This window comes from Mustela lutreola, chromosome 1 (assembly GCF_030435805.1).
Source record: "Mustela lutreola isolate mMusLut2 chromosome 1, mMusLut2.pri, whole genome shotgun sequence".
NCBI classification, from domain to species: Eukaryota; Metazoa; Chordata; class Mammalia; order Carnivora; family Mustelidae; genus Mustela; species Mustela lutreola.
Window position 1 is genome coordinate 78,080,171 of NC_081290.1, and position 14,486 is coordinate 78,094,656.

Genomic DNA, 14,486 nt, shown 5'->3' on the forward strand with positions numbered 1-14,486 from the left:
TCTTTGAGTACTTTGAATAATAGAAGGGGAAACCCATTAAGGAGAAGAGACTCAATTCACTGCTCTGACCCCCTGATCTATATGAGAACTTTCAAAACCAATCCCAGAATAATATATTCTTTATTGATTTTGATTTTTTATATTATCTTAAACCCAGAGAGAGTTTATTTCCTTCTAAAAATATAGTTTAAAATGATCAAATAATACTCTATCCCCAAAGTTGCTACCAAGAAACTCTCCCAACACTAGAAAAAGTTCACAGCAGATGCAGGAGGCAAACAGTAGGGGATAAGAGGAATATAAATTGAAATTTTATAAATTCATAAGTCATAATTTATTCTCTTTCAAAACGATGACTATTGAACAATAGTCACTCTAATAAAGTCATAAATAATAATAAAATATTTTGTTTTATTATATACATGTAGCATAGCATCAATATGTATCACTATGCATCATGTATTGATATAGCACTTTGAGACTGTAAATGGCTCTGGAATTTAATCAACATGATGATGTGAGTAGGCTTTGCCATTAAATTATGTTTAATAGCTTGTGTAAGCAGCAGGTGGGCAAGCCAAGAGTGGAGAGTTCACCACAGGGAGGTGGGGCTGGGACAGCATGCCAGGGTCTTTATGGCTCCACCCTGTGGAAATATCCCTAGACTGGTATTAGAGCCATTGGTAGTGCACAGCAGTGGCCAGTCTTGCTGTGGTGTGCTCTAGGTCACCGGCTTCTAAGATTCCAGCTGGACTCATTTGACAGGGCAACATGGAGAAGCCAATTGCAAAAACTCTCATGCTATCCATTCATTCATGATGTGTTCTCTGATGTTTACAAAGAATTTCGAGATGCATGTGAACAGGTAGTGTATTCCTCAGCAGATATAGCCAAAAAAAACTGACAGAATTATTACAATGTTGCTTACCAGTATCAATGCAACGGAAGGTTATTCTAGAAAAAATGAAATTCTAAAAAAGTGAAGAAAGGCTCAGTACTAATAGATTCCAGTACTATTGATCCTGAAGTTTCAAAAGAATTGGTCAAAGAAGTTGAGAAAATGGGAGTAGTTTTCATGGATGCTCCTGTTTCTGGTGGTGTGGGAGCTGCTCCATCTGGAAGATCACATTTATGGTGGGAGGAGTCAAAGATAAATTTGCAGCTGCCCAAGTGTTGCTGGGGTGCATGTGCTCCAATGTCGTGTATCTGCAGGGACCCAGTTGACTGCAAATATCTGTAACAACATGCTGTCAGCTACTAGAATGATTGGAAATGCTGAAGCTATGAATCTTGGAATCAGGTTAGGGTTTGACCCACAGCTATTGGCTAAAATCCTAAATATGAGCTCAGGATGGTGTTGGTCAAGTGACACAACCAGGGGGAGTGATGGAGTTCCATCCTCTAATCTCTAATGGATATTGGGGTGGATTTGAAGCAATACTCATGGCGAAGGATGTAGGATTACCACAAGTCTCTGCCCCTCTTGCAAAGAGACCAGTCCTTCTGGAAAGTGAAGCCCCTCAGGTCTACAGGGTGATGTGTGCAAAGGATTACTCAAAGAAAGACTTTCTTGAATTTTCCAGTTTCTATGAGAGGAGAAGAACTTCTGACCTACCCTTTGGTAGGTCAGAAGACCTAGTAGAAAAACTTCTGACCTACCATTTTGCTGTGGACACTGATGAAAACCAAACTCTATCTTGGAGTCTTGTTATAGCCACCTAGGTGTCCTATTTATCTGAGTTGTTTTTTTTTTTTTTTTAAGATTTTATTTATGTATTTGACAGACAGAGATCACAAGTAAGCAGAGAGGCAGGGAGAAATAGAGGAGGAAGCAGGCTCCCCACTGAGCAGAAAGCCTGATGTAGGTCTCGATCTCAGGACCCTGGGATCATGACCTGAGCAGAAGGCAGAGACTTTAACCAATGAGCCACCCAGGTGCCCCCTAAAGTACATTTTTCTTCTAAGAAAAATATGACATTTGGAGATAATTCTTCATCTTTCCTTAGATATCAAGTGTTATTCTTTCATGGGATAATGTTATGGAATGTTTTGATACAACTTCATGCCTAAAAAAATTATCCTTAGTATATTTTTATTATTTATGAACTATTGTGAGATATCTCAGAAAATTTCACAAGAATCTGATATATGTAATTTTGGGGAATTTTTTTTCCATCTAGAACAACTTGTCTGCATGATAAGAAATCTACATTTATTTTTAACTCTGAAATAAGGACTTTTAATACTATAATTTATGAGTAAAACCTACAAAATCAGCTTCCTCTTCTGGATGTATTATAGTTCTTAAATTCAAATAGTATGAACTTGGTTAAGATTTACACATAATCTACTAAGTTATTATTGTATCATATTGAATGCTTGGGTATTAAGTTTGTTTTTTTTAAATTTTTTATTATTTATAAACATGTATTTTTATCCCCAGGGGTGCAGGTCTGTGAATCAGCACTCACCAAAGCACATACCCTCCCCAATGTCCATAAACGCACCCCCCCTTCTCCCAACCCCCCTCTCCCCAGCAACTCTCAGTTTGTTTTGTAAGATTAAGAGTCACTTATGGTTTGCCTCCCTCCCAATCCCATCTTGTTTCATTTATTCTTCTCCTACCCACTTAAGCCCCCATGTTGCATCACCACTTCCTCATATCAGGGAGATCATATGATAGTTGTCTTTCTCTGCTTGACTTATTTCGCTAAGCATGATACGCTCTAGTTCCATCCATGTTGTCGCAAATGGCAAGATTTCATTTCTTTTGATGGCTGCATAGTATTCCATTGTGTATATATACCACATCTTCTGGATCCATTCATCTGTTGATGGACATCTAGGTTCTTTCCATAGTTTGGCTATTGTGGACATTGCTGCTATAAGCATTCGGGTGCACGTGGCCCTTTGGATCACTACGTTTGTATCTTTAGGGTAAATAACCAGTAGTGCAATTGCTGGGTCATAGGGCAGTTCTATTTTCAACATTTTGAGGAACCTCCATGCTGTTTTCCAGAGTAGCTGCACCAGCTTGCATTCCCACCAACAGTGTAGGAGGGTTCCCCTTTCTCCGCATCCTCGCCAGCATCTGTCATTTCCTGACTTGTTTATTTTAGCCATTCTGACTGGCGTGAGGTGATACCTCATTGTGGTTTTGATTTGTATTTCCTTGATGCCGAGTGATATGGAGCACTTTTTCATGTGTCTGTTGGCCATGTGGATGTCTTCTTTGCAGAAATGTCTGTTCATGTCCTCTGCCCATTTCTTGATTGGATTATTTGTTCTTTGGGTGCTGAGTTTGCTAACTTCTTTATAGATTCTGGACACTAGTCCTTTATCTGATATGTCGTTTGCAAATATCTTCTCCCAGTCTGTCAGTTGTCTTTTGATTTTGTTAACTGTTTCCTTTGCTGTGCAAAAGCTTTTGATCTTGATGAAATCCCAATAGTTCATTTTTGCCCTTGCTTCCCTTGCCTTTGGCATTGTTCCTAGGAAGATGTTGCTGCGGCTGAGGTCGAAGAGGTTGCTGCCTGTGTTCTCCTCAAGGATTTTGATGGATTCCCTTCGCACATTGAGGTCCTTCATCCATTTTGAGTCTATTTTTGTGTGTGGTGTAAGGAAATGGTCCAATTTCATTTTTCTGCATGTGGCTGTCCAATTTTGCCAACACTATTTATTGAAGATGCTGTCTTTTTTCCATTGGATATTCTTTCCTGCTTTGTCAAAGATTAGTTGACTGTAGAGTTGAGGGTCTATTTCTGGGCTCTCTATTCTGTTCCATTGATCTATGTGTCTGTTTTTGTGCCAGTACCATGCTGTCTTGATGATGACAGCTTTGTAATAGAGCTTGAAGTCCGGAATTGTGATGCCAACAACTTTGGCTTTCTTTTTCAATATCCCTTTGGCTATTCAAGGGCTTTTCTGGTTCCATATAAATTTTAGAATTATTTTTTCCATTTCTTTGAAAAAGTTGGATGGTACTTTGATAGGAATTGCATTAAATGTATAGATTGCTTTAGGTAGCATAGACATTTTCACAATATTTTTTCTTCCAATCCATGTGCATGGGACATTTTTCCATTTCTTTGTGTCTTCCTCAATTTCTTTCATGAGTACTTCATAGTTTTCTGAGTATAGATTCTGTGTCTCTTTGGTTAGGTTTATTCCTAGGTATCTTATGGTTTTGGGTGCAATTGTAAATGGGATTGACTCCTTAATTTCTCTTTCTTCTGTCTTGTTGTTGGTGTAGAGAAATGCAACTGATTTCTGTGCATTGATTTTATATCCTGACACTTTACTGAATTCCTGTACAAGTTCTAGCAGTTTTGGAGTGGAGTCTTTTGGGTTTTCCACATACAGTATCATATTATCTGCAAAGAGTGATAATTTGACTTTTTATTTGCCGATTTGGATGCCTTTAATTTCCTTTTGTTGTCTGATTTCTGAGGCTAGGACTTCTAGTACTATGTTGAATTGCAGTGGTGATAATGGACACCCCTGCCATGTTCCTGACGTAGCAGAAAAGCTTTCAGTTTTTCTCCATTGAGAATGATATTTGCGGTGGGTTTTTCATAGATGGCTTTGATGATATTGAGGTATGTGCCCTCTATCCCTACACTTTGAAGAGTTTTGATCAGGAAGGGATGCTGTACTTTGTCAAATGCTTTTTCAGCATCTATTGAGAGTATCATATGGTTCTTATTCTTTCTTTTATTGATGTGTTGTATCACATTGACTGATTTGCGGATGTTGAACCAACCTTGCAGCCCTGGAATAAATCCCACTTGGTCGTGGTGAATAATCCTTTTAATGTACTGTTGAATCCTATTGGCTAGTGTTTTGGTTAGAATTTTTGCATCTGTGTTCATCAAGGATATTGGTCTATAGCTCTCTTTTTTGATGGAATCCTTGTCTGGTTTTGGGATCAAGGTGATGCTGGCCTCATAAAATGCGTTTGGAAATTTTCCTTCCATTGCTATTTTTTGGAACATTTTCAGGAAAATAGGAATTGGTTCTTCTTTAAATGTGTGGTAGAATTCCCTCGGGAAGCCGTCTGGCCCTGGGCTTTTGTTTGTTTGGAGATTTTTAATGACTGTTTCAATCTCTGTTCAGACTTTGTACTTCTTCCTGGTTCAGTTGTGGTAGTTTATATGTTTCTAGGAATGCATCCATTTCTTCCAGATTGTCAAATTTGTTGGCGTAGATTTGCTCATAGTATGTTCTTATAATAGTTTGTATTTATTTGGTGTTAGTTGTGATCTCTCCTCTTTCATTCATGATTTTATTTATTTGGGTCCTTTCTCTTTTCTTTTTGATAAGTTGGGCCAGGGGTTTATCAATTTTATTAATTCTTTCAAAGAACCAGCTCCTAGTTTCGTTGATTTGCTCTATTGTCTTTTTGGTTTCTATTTCATTGATTTCTGCTCTGATCTTTATGATTTCTCTTTGCTTGCTGGGCTTAGGATTTCTTTCTTGGTCTTTCTCCAGCTCCCTTAGGAGTAGGGTTAGGTTGTGTACCTGAGACCTTTCTTGTTTCTTGAGGAAGGCTTGTACCGCTATATATTTTCCTCTCAGGACTGCCTTTGTTGTGTCCCACAGATTTTGAACCGTTGTATTTTCATTATCATTTGTTTCCATGATTTTATTCAATTCTTCTTTAATTTCCCGGTTGACCCAGTCATTTTTTAGAAGGATGCTGTTTAGTCTCCATGTATTTGGGTTATTTCCAAACTTCCTCTTGTGGCTGAGTTCTAGCTTCAGAGCATTGTGGTCTGAAAATATGCAGGGAATGATCCCAATCTTCGATACCGGTTGAGTCCTGATTTAGGACCGAGGATGTGATCTATTCTGGAGAATATTCCATGTGCACTAGAGAAGAATGCGTATAATGTTGCTTTGGGATGAAATGTTCTGAATATATCTGTGATGTCCATCTGGTCCAGTGTGTCGTTAAAGGCCTTTATTTCCTTGCTGATCTTTTGCTTGGATGATCTGTCCATTTCAGTGAGGGGAGTGTTAAAGTCCCCTACTCTTATTGTATTATTGTTGATGTGTTTCTTTGATTTTGTTATTAATTGGTTTATATAGTTGGCTGCTTTGACGTTGGGGGCATAGATATTTAAAATTGTTAGATCTTCTTGTTGGACAGATCCTTTGAGTATGATATAGTGTCCTTCCTCATCTCTTATTATAGTCTTTGGCTTAAAATCTAATTGATCTAATATAAGGATTGCCACTCCTGCTCTCTTCTGATGTCCATTAGCATGGTAAATTGTTTTCTAACCCCTCACTTTAAGTCTGGAGGTATCTTCAGGCTTAAAATGAGTTTCTTCGAGGCAACATATAGATGGAATTTTGTTTTTTATCCATTCTGATACCCTGTGTCTTTTGACAGGGGCATTTAGCCCATTAACATTCAGGGTAACTATTGAGAAATATGAATTTCGTGCCATTGCATTGCCTGTAAGGTGACTGTTACTATATATTGTCTCTGTTCCTTACTGATTTACCACTTGTAGGCTCTCTTTCTGCTTAGAGGACCCCTTTCAATATTTCCTGTAGAGCTAGTTTGGTGTTTGCAAATTCTTTCAGTTTTTGTTTGTCCTGGAAGCTTTTCATCTCTCCTTCTATTTTCAATGATAGCCTCGCTGGATATAGTATTCTTGGCTGCATGTTTTTCTCGTTTAGTGTTCTGAAAATATCATGCCAGCTCTTTCTGGCCTGCCAGGTCTCTGTGGATTAGTCAGCTGCCAATCTAATATTTTTACCATTGTATGTTACAGACTTCTTTTCCCGGGCTGCTTTCAGAATTTTCTCTTTGTCACTGAGACTTGTAAATTTTACTATTAGGTGATGGGGTGTGGGCCTCTTCTGATTGATTTTGAGGGGCGTTCTCTGAACCTCCTGAATTTTGATGCTCGTTCCCTTTGCCATATTGGGGAAATTCTCCCCAATAATTCTCTCCAGTATACCTTCTGCTCCCCTCTCTCTTTCTTCTTCTTCTGGAATCCCAATTATTCTAATGTCTCGTATTATGGTGTCACTTATCTCTCAAATTCTCCCCTCGTGGTCCAGTAGCTGATGTCCCTCTTTTGCTCAGCTTCTTTATTCTCTGTCATTTGGTCTTCTATATCGCTAATTCTTTCTTCTGCCGCATTTATCATAGCAGTGAGATCCTCCATTTTTGATTGCACCTATTAATAGCTTTTTGATTTCAACTTGGTTAGATTTTAGTTCTTTTATTTCTCCAGAAAGGGCTTTTATATCTCCCGAGAGGGTTTCTCTAATATCTTCCATGCCATTTTTTAGCCCAGCTAGACCCTTGAGAATTGTCATTCTGAACTCTAGATCTGACATATTACCAATGTCTGTATTGATTAGGTCCCTAGCCTTTGGTACTGACTCTTGTTCTTTTTTTTGTGGTGAATTTTTCCGCCTTGTCATTTTTTCCAGATAAGAGTATATGAAGGAGCAAGTAAAATACTAAAAGGGTGGCAACAACCCCAGGACAATATTGGGGAGAAAGGGGATAAAAAGCGGTTCAAAAAGAAAGAAAGGAAAAAAAAAAAGAAAAGAAAAGAATTTAAAAAAAGAAACGAATAAAGAAAAATATAAAAAGGAAAAAATATATATATTAGATAATCTAGTTAAAAAACGTTAAAAAAGAAAGGGTAAAAGTTAAAAAAAAATTTTAGCAGAAGAAGAGAAAAAAAATGAAAAAGAAAAAATTTAACTGCAAGACTAAAAAAAAATCACAGGGAAAAAAAATGAAAATTACAGGGAGAAAGCCATGAATTCCGTGCTTTGCTTTCTCCTCCTCTGGAATTCTGCTGCTCTCCTTGGTATTGAAACCGCACTCCTTGGTAGGTGAACTTGGTCTTGGTTGGATTTCTTGTTGATCTTCTGGGGACGGGGCCTGGTGTAGTGATTCTCAAGTGTCTTTGCCCCAGGCGGAATTGCACCGCCCTTACCAGGGTCTGGGCTGAGTAATATGCTCGGGTTTGCTTTCAGGAGCTTTTGTTCCCTGAGCGCTTTCCGTAGAGTTCCGGAGGACGGGAATACAAATGGCGGCCTCCTGGTCTCCGGCCCGGAGTAGCCAAGAGCCCGGGGTCCCACTCCTCAGTGCGCCCTCAGAGAACAGCGCCCAGTTACCCTCCCATCCACCTGACCTCTGGCCACGCTCCAAGCTCACCGAGCCTGCAACCGGTTCAAGGTAACACCGAGCTGCGAGCTTACTGTCGGCCCTGTCTCTGTACCCGGCTTTCCCCTTCCAATACCCACAAGCTCTGTGACACTCAGACACCCCTGATCCTTCTGTGACCCTGCGGGACCTGAGGCCACGCTGACCCCGAGTGGGCTTCGCCCCAGTTTAGCTTATGGAGCGATGTCCTTCAGCGGAACAGACTTTTAAAAGTCCTGATTTTGTGCCCCGTTGCTCAGCCGCTTGCCGGGAGCTGCCCCCCCCGGGGGTCTATCTTCCCGTTGCTTTGGATTCACTTCTCCGCCAGTCCTACCTTTCAGAAAGTGGTTGTTTTTCTGTTTCCAGAATTGCTGTTCTTCTTCACTTTGATCTGCTGATGGATTTGCAGGTGTTTGCAATCTTTAGATAAGCTATCTAGCTGATCTCCTGCTAGCTGATGTAGTCTCAGCCTGCTACTTCTCTGCCATCTTGACTCCTCGAGAGAGTATTAAGTTTTTATTTTGGGAATAAGAAAGAGAAGATTTGGCTAGAGAGAAAGAAATAGAACAAGTCCATTATCACTTAATAAAATCTGATTATTTTACTAAAATATATTAATACTAATAGATATTTTGTTTGATTATTTTTGTTCTTATGACACTATGCCAAATTCTATCATATGTGGGCTCACTTTCTTTTAGCCATATGTGTGGTATATCTAGATGATGGTAATTATTTGGGGTCCATTACTATAAGTTACTGGTAAAAGGAGCCAATTAAATAAACACCAAAACAAGAAAACTTAAATGAAGGAATCACACATGATATCCTGAAGTATCAGGCTATAAATTGCATCAACACACTTGCTAGCCGACATGTGAATAAATATCAATGATTTTGACACTTTTATATTGGTTGCTGGGAAAAAATATTGGATCATTTGGACAATTAAACTCCTACAGATCAGTTGACCAATCTAGTGGTTTCTGGAGTTTTCTGATTGTTTTAATTCTGTGAGTATGCAACCTACAGTTTTCTACTTTCACTAAGATATGATGCCTTTTTTTTTTTAATAAGGAAGTAAAAGAAGATATGAATCAGTGGAAATGGACTGACAAACATGTACAAACTTCTAAGCAGGCTTCTATACATAACTAATCCAGTACATGTACAGATACAGAATTTACTTTTGCACACTGAATGACCCATCTACTTTCTCCAGAACGTATGTTTTTGCACAATGTACCCCAATGGAAATACAGTGAAGATTTTTCTATGATAAGATAAACTTATCTGTAAGTTGACTTTATTTCTCCATGATATTTCAAGGGATGGTAAATGGTCTTTAGCCAAGAACACAGGAGAAGCAGAAAAGTACATGAGCAGCAGGGAATAGGTAAGCCATGTAATTTGAATCATCCTACCTGTAACACTTGGCACATACATAAAAATCTGATCAACCAATATCAGTGTTTTTCATAATCAAATTCAAAATGAATATGATGTTATTTTCTATTGTATAGAATTAAATATTTTTGATATTTCCTTTGGATAAAATATATCCATATAGCAATATATATCCATATAGAAAATAATAAAAGTATAAGATACACATGCTTATATCAGTGAGTGTAACCTTCATTATGAGATATTTAAAATGAAAAATTAAAGTTAAGATTCTACTGAGAAAGAGGTGACATAAATCTCATTCTTATTTATTCTCAATTTAATATCTATTCCTTCATATGATCATGTTGATTTGAATTTTTATTTCAGTGATGTATGTATTAGAAGTCACTGGATACTTATACAGCTATGATGTTATATATTTTTCTAATAATTTAGGAATTATAATAGAATTTAGAATCATTAATAAATAAATTAGCTGGCAAATTATTTTCTGCTTTTCCAAATACATAAAATCTTTATGACTATAGCCTGGTTTCTGAATGTCTTTCAATTGCTTTTAGCCTTGCTACTTCCTGATCCTATAAATTATCCTAATTGAATAAATGTTCATTTAATTCAGTTAAAATATACTTTGTTCTTTATTTTGAAAGTCTGAACAAGTACTGTTTCCTGGTAACTGCTTAAAATTTCTTTTGGAATATTCAGAAGACTCATCTTGTTCCTGTTTAGAAAAGGTTTGCTGAAAAAAATATAATTCAAAAGAGGCGTTCTAATAGTTCATTGATATTGATATAGCCTGTGCTTCAGCAATACTGCATAGAAATGAAATTAAAATCATAAAAGCAGAAAAAGACATGCAGATGCATTACAGAAGGCAACACACAGGAACCAGAGCAATCGACAATCAACTTTCATTACCTTCTCATTTTTCTCTTTTATGCACAATCAATAGCGCTTTCCTTTTCTTTATTTATTCTGCCATTTATTTCAGTTTTAACCAAAATCTCACTTTAGTACTTTTCCTTTACTTTTTATTTCACGTCCTTGATTTTTCTGAAGTTATTTACAATTATGAAAGTATAGGAAGCAGCTCTTTGGCAATCTGGTTTTTTTTGTTTGTTTGTTTGGACTGCTTTGTATGAAGAAAATGGGTGCTGTTCTCCTGCCTCTGTGTGTGTGTGTGTGTGTGTGTGTGTTAATACTATCTTGGTTCTGACAACTGAATCAAAACTATATGCAATTGTTATATTGATGGAGGATTAAAACAGAGAAACAATACATGAATATACAATTTACACAAATTATAATAGAAAATAAATGAACTTAGTAATGGGTCCGCAGCAGTGACTTGAATAGTGCTTAAAAGGAAGAAGGGCTTTATTAATATATGTCACAAAGTTGCATTATGAACTAGTTCTTCAATATTTTGTTTTAATATATTTTAATTAATATACTTAAATAAAATTGTTATATCCTTATCCCGTTTCCTCCTTTGAAATCTCCATATGAATTTGAAATAAGTAGTATTGTTATCTAAATGCAAAGTGCACTATGCATCCATAGAATTTACCTTATTGATTATACCATTTATATATTATAAGTTTATAAATTATTATTTAGAGTTTAACAATTTGACTTGTCTTAGGCCATGAGTGTATGCTGAAGTCAGCTCTTTTTATTGTGCTTCTGTTAATTTCTTGTCAATTTTGCTAGTGGTGCTTTTTGAAAATGGGCTTGTTTCATGGATATGTATGATTGTTATGTCCTCATTATGGAAACTGTGCTATATATTATGAAGGATCTTTTGTCTTGATTTTGTTGCTATGAATTTCACCTTTTTCAGATACCAAAGCCGATTTCACTTTGGATTCTATTCATGTGGTATACCTTTTAGTCTCTCCTTCATTTTAGTATCCTTTTCTTTTAGGTATATACATCTTAGAAACATACACATGAATTTTTCTTTGTAAGCCATTCTGAAAATATTTGTCTTTTAAAAACAGAACAATCCCATTTACATGGAGAACTTATATGTTCAGTCTCATATCTTCCATCATTTAATTTCATATTTTTTGTGTCATATTTATGTAATTTTTTCACATGCGTGTCTATTTTTATTGATTTTTTTGTTTTATTTTGTTTGTTTTGTCTTGGTAGGCTAGAAACTTTATAATTTTTTTCTGGTTGTCACCTTTCTCCTAATTGTTGGGAGACAATTATTTATGGTAATTCTGCATGTCTGTATAAGCTTTTGTTCTCAACCATCTTTTCAGGACATCTGTATTACAAACAGTTTTGGAAGATTGAGATTGTGGGGGAAGTGAGCATATTTCCAACTAGGAGAAAAAAAAATGATGTCTCCATCTGTGACAAAGTTTGGTCAAGTCTTCTACCAGGACACATTAAAAGATTATGGTTTCCTAAATTCTAGGTTCCTCACCTATGACAATGAACCTACTGTATGAACATCAGCCACCTGTCCCCATCACTCCCTCAGGATATAGGACAAGGGAAGTGAAGGTGATGTGGAAAACAAAGACAAAAGAAAAAAAGAAAATTTCCTTACAACCTACAACGCATTGGCATGTCTTTGAGACATGCCAAGTGAACTTCCTCTAAGGTCTCAAATGCCTTGATGTTAATACTTTGCTAAGGGCAAAAGGCAAACTTAGCTTAACTTTATCCCAACCTCCAGGATTCTATAAAACTCCTTGAACATATAAAAATTCCTTTGGAGCGGTGCCTGGGTGGCTCTGTAGGTTAAAGCCTCTGCCTTCGGCTCAGGTCATAATCTCAGGGTCCTGGGATTGAGCCCCACAGAGCCTGCTCCCCCCTCTCTCTCTGCCTGCTTCTCTGCCTACTTGTGATCTCTGTCTGTCAAATAAATAAATAAAATCTTTAAAAAAAAATTCCTTTGGAAAATTCCTTTATCTCCACTCCCCCTACCCCCAGCCGGCTGCCGCAAGATATATCTTAGCAATCATCTTCCCAGCATTTGGCCCACTGATATACATTTGAAAAAAGTCCCATGATTATGGTTTTACTAGACAGTAATAAAGAACCTTTTCCTAACAATAGCTCGGCCCTCAACATCCTGGAAACCTTGCACTAAATTCTTTAAATTTACCTATCCCTAACCCTTCTCAATTTGAGAGCATATAATCAGCCCCTTCTTGTGACCTCAGTGCAGTTCTTTCTGCCCATGGGTTCTATCCCTGTGCATTAATAAAACCATTTATTTGTACCAAAGATACCTCAAAAATCCTTCCTTAACTCTTATTCTGAACCCCATTTTCACATCAAAGGGAATGAGAAACTCCTTTGTTACTGTGCCACAATCCTGTCCTTTTCTCTCAATCTGAACTTGCTTATCTCTTGCTAACTTCTATGCAACTGTGGCATGCTAAGTTGCTAGCTTGCAAGTAAGATAAAATTCATGTGTACATAGTTTTTGACATTAATAAATTTATTTCTTTTCCTCCACCTTTACATTACTTCCATTCACAATGTCATCTCATAAATATCTTATGCCCTCTCTTACTTATAGACAATTATAAACTTATTCTTTCTCCCCTTTCTTTTCATTTTTCTCTAGTTTATATCATTACTTCTTTGTCAAAGCATATAACATTTCATAACAGTCTACCATCTTTAGCCTATCTTTACATTAGTAATAAATTTATGATCAGAAATATTCAATTCTCACCAATTATATTCTTGCCCAAATGTGACTAAGTAAGCTCATGTAATGTTGGTCAGAAACAAATGGGGGATATATCTAAAGCCACATTTAGCCTGAGAATGATTTGGGAGACTTTCTAAAATATGAATACTGGGAAATGTACTACTCAATTCTTTAAATTGATGAGACTGAAGGAGTGAGTGGAAAGTAGATTATAAACTACAATTTTATATTTAAGTCAGGATGGAGCACAATATCCTTCTTTTCTACCATTTATATCTCTTTAGTCTTGGAACAAAGATGATGTATCTAAACAGTCAGAGGTTTAAAAACTACATTCTTTCATGTCTTTGGATCCAAAGTAAGTTCAAGAGGCTAGCACCATGGATGGAGTAAGACCATAGAGTACATTACAGGTTTTTCATGCTATCATTCAAATTCTTCCTAACATTTTCATTTTTACCTGACATATGTGGTGTACTCATAATTTTAAATTTGAACTAAAAGTTTAGTACCTTGTAATAGTTTTATATTTAAAGAAACACATAGTTTTATAGTTAAAGAAACAATTATATTTAAAGAACATAGTTTTATATTTAAAGACAGTTTTATATTTAAAGAAATAGTTGTTATATTTAATCTTAGAGATGCTTATTTAATCCCCTTTTCTCTTTTGTTCAACTACTCTATCTTTATTTGACAGATTAGAGGGAACCCAGATATAAGAGGGAGGACTTCACTCCTGGGTGAAATATGTATGATTATTGAGAAAATGAATCGTAGTAAAATGCACTCCTCTAAAAAAAAAAAGAGAGAGAGAGAGAGATTGATTTACTTATTTGAGGGAAAGAGAGAAAGGGACCATGAGCAAGGGGGTGGACAGAGGGAGAGGGAGAGAGAGAATCTCCAGCAAACTCCTTTGAGCACAGAGCCCTAGACAGGGCTCAGTCTCTTACTTCTCTGAGATCATGGTCTGAGCCAAAATCATAAATTCCGTGGCTTAATCGACTGAACCACTAGGTGCCCCCTGTGCTCCTTTTTGATAATACCATGAAGATTAACAAGAAAATGTGGACATTTGGCCATTCTACATTCTGACAGAATGAGTAAAATATAAACTGCACCTCACAGAAAACAGAAACTACACTTTCTTTCTTCAGTCAATAATAAATGCCTCCGAAATTAGAACATTTGAATTTCAATGGTATATGC

At 36.8% G+C, this 14,486-nt stretch overlaps 1 pseudogene; it reads left to right on the forward strand.

The window, feature by feature from the left end:
* Positions 1-487: 487 nt before the first annotated feature.
* On the forward strand, positions 488-1,722 carry LOC131822940 (3-hydroxyisobutyrate dehydrogenase, mitochondrial-like; annotated as a pseudogene).
* Positions 1,723-14,486: the final 12,764 nt, after the last annotated feature.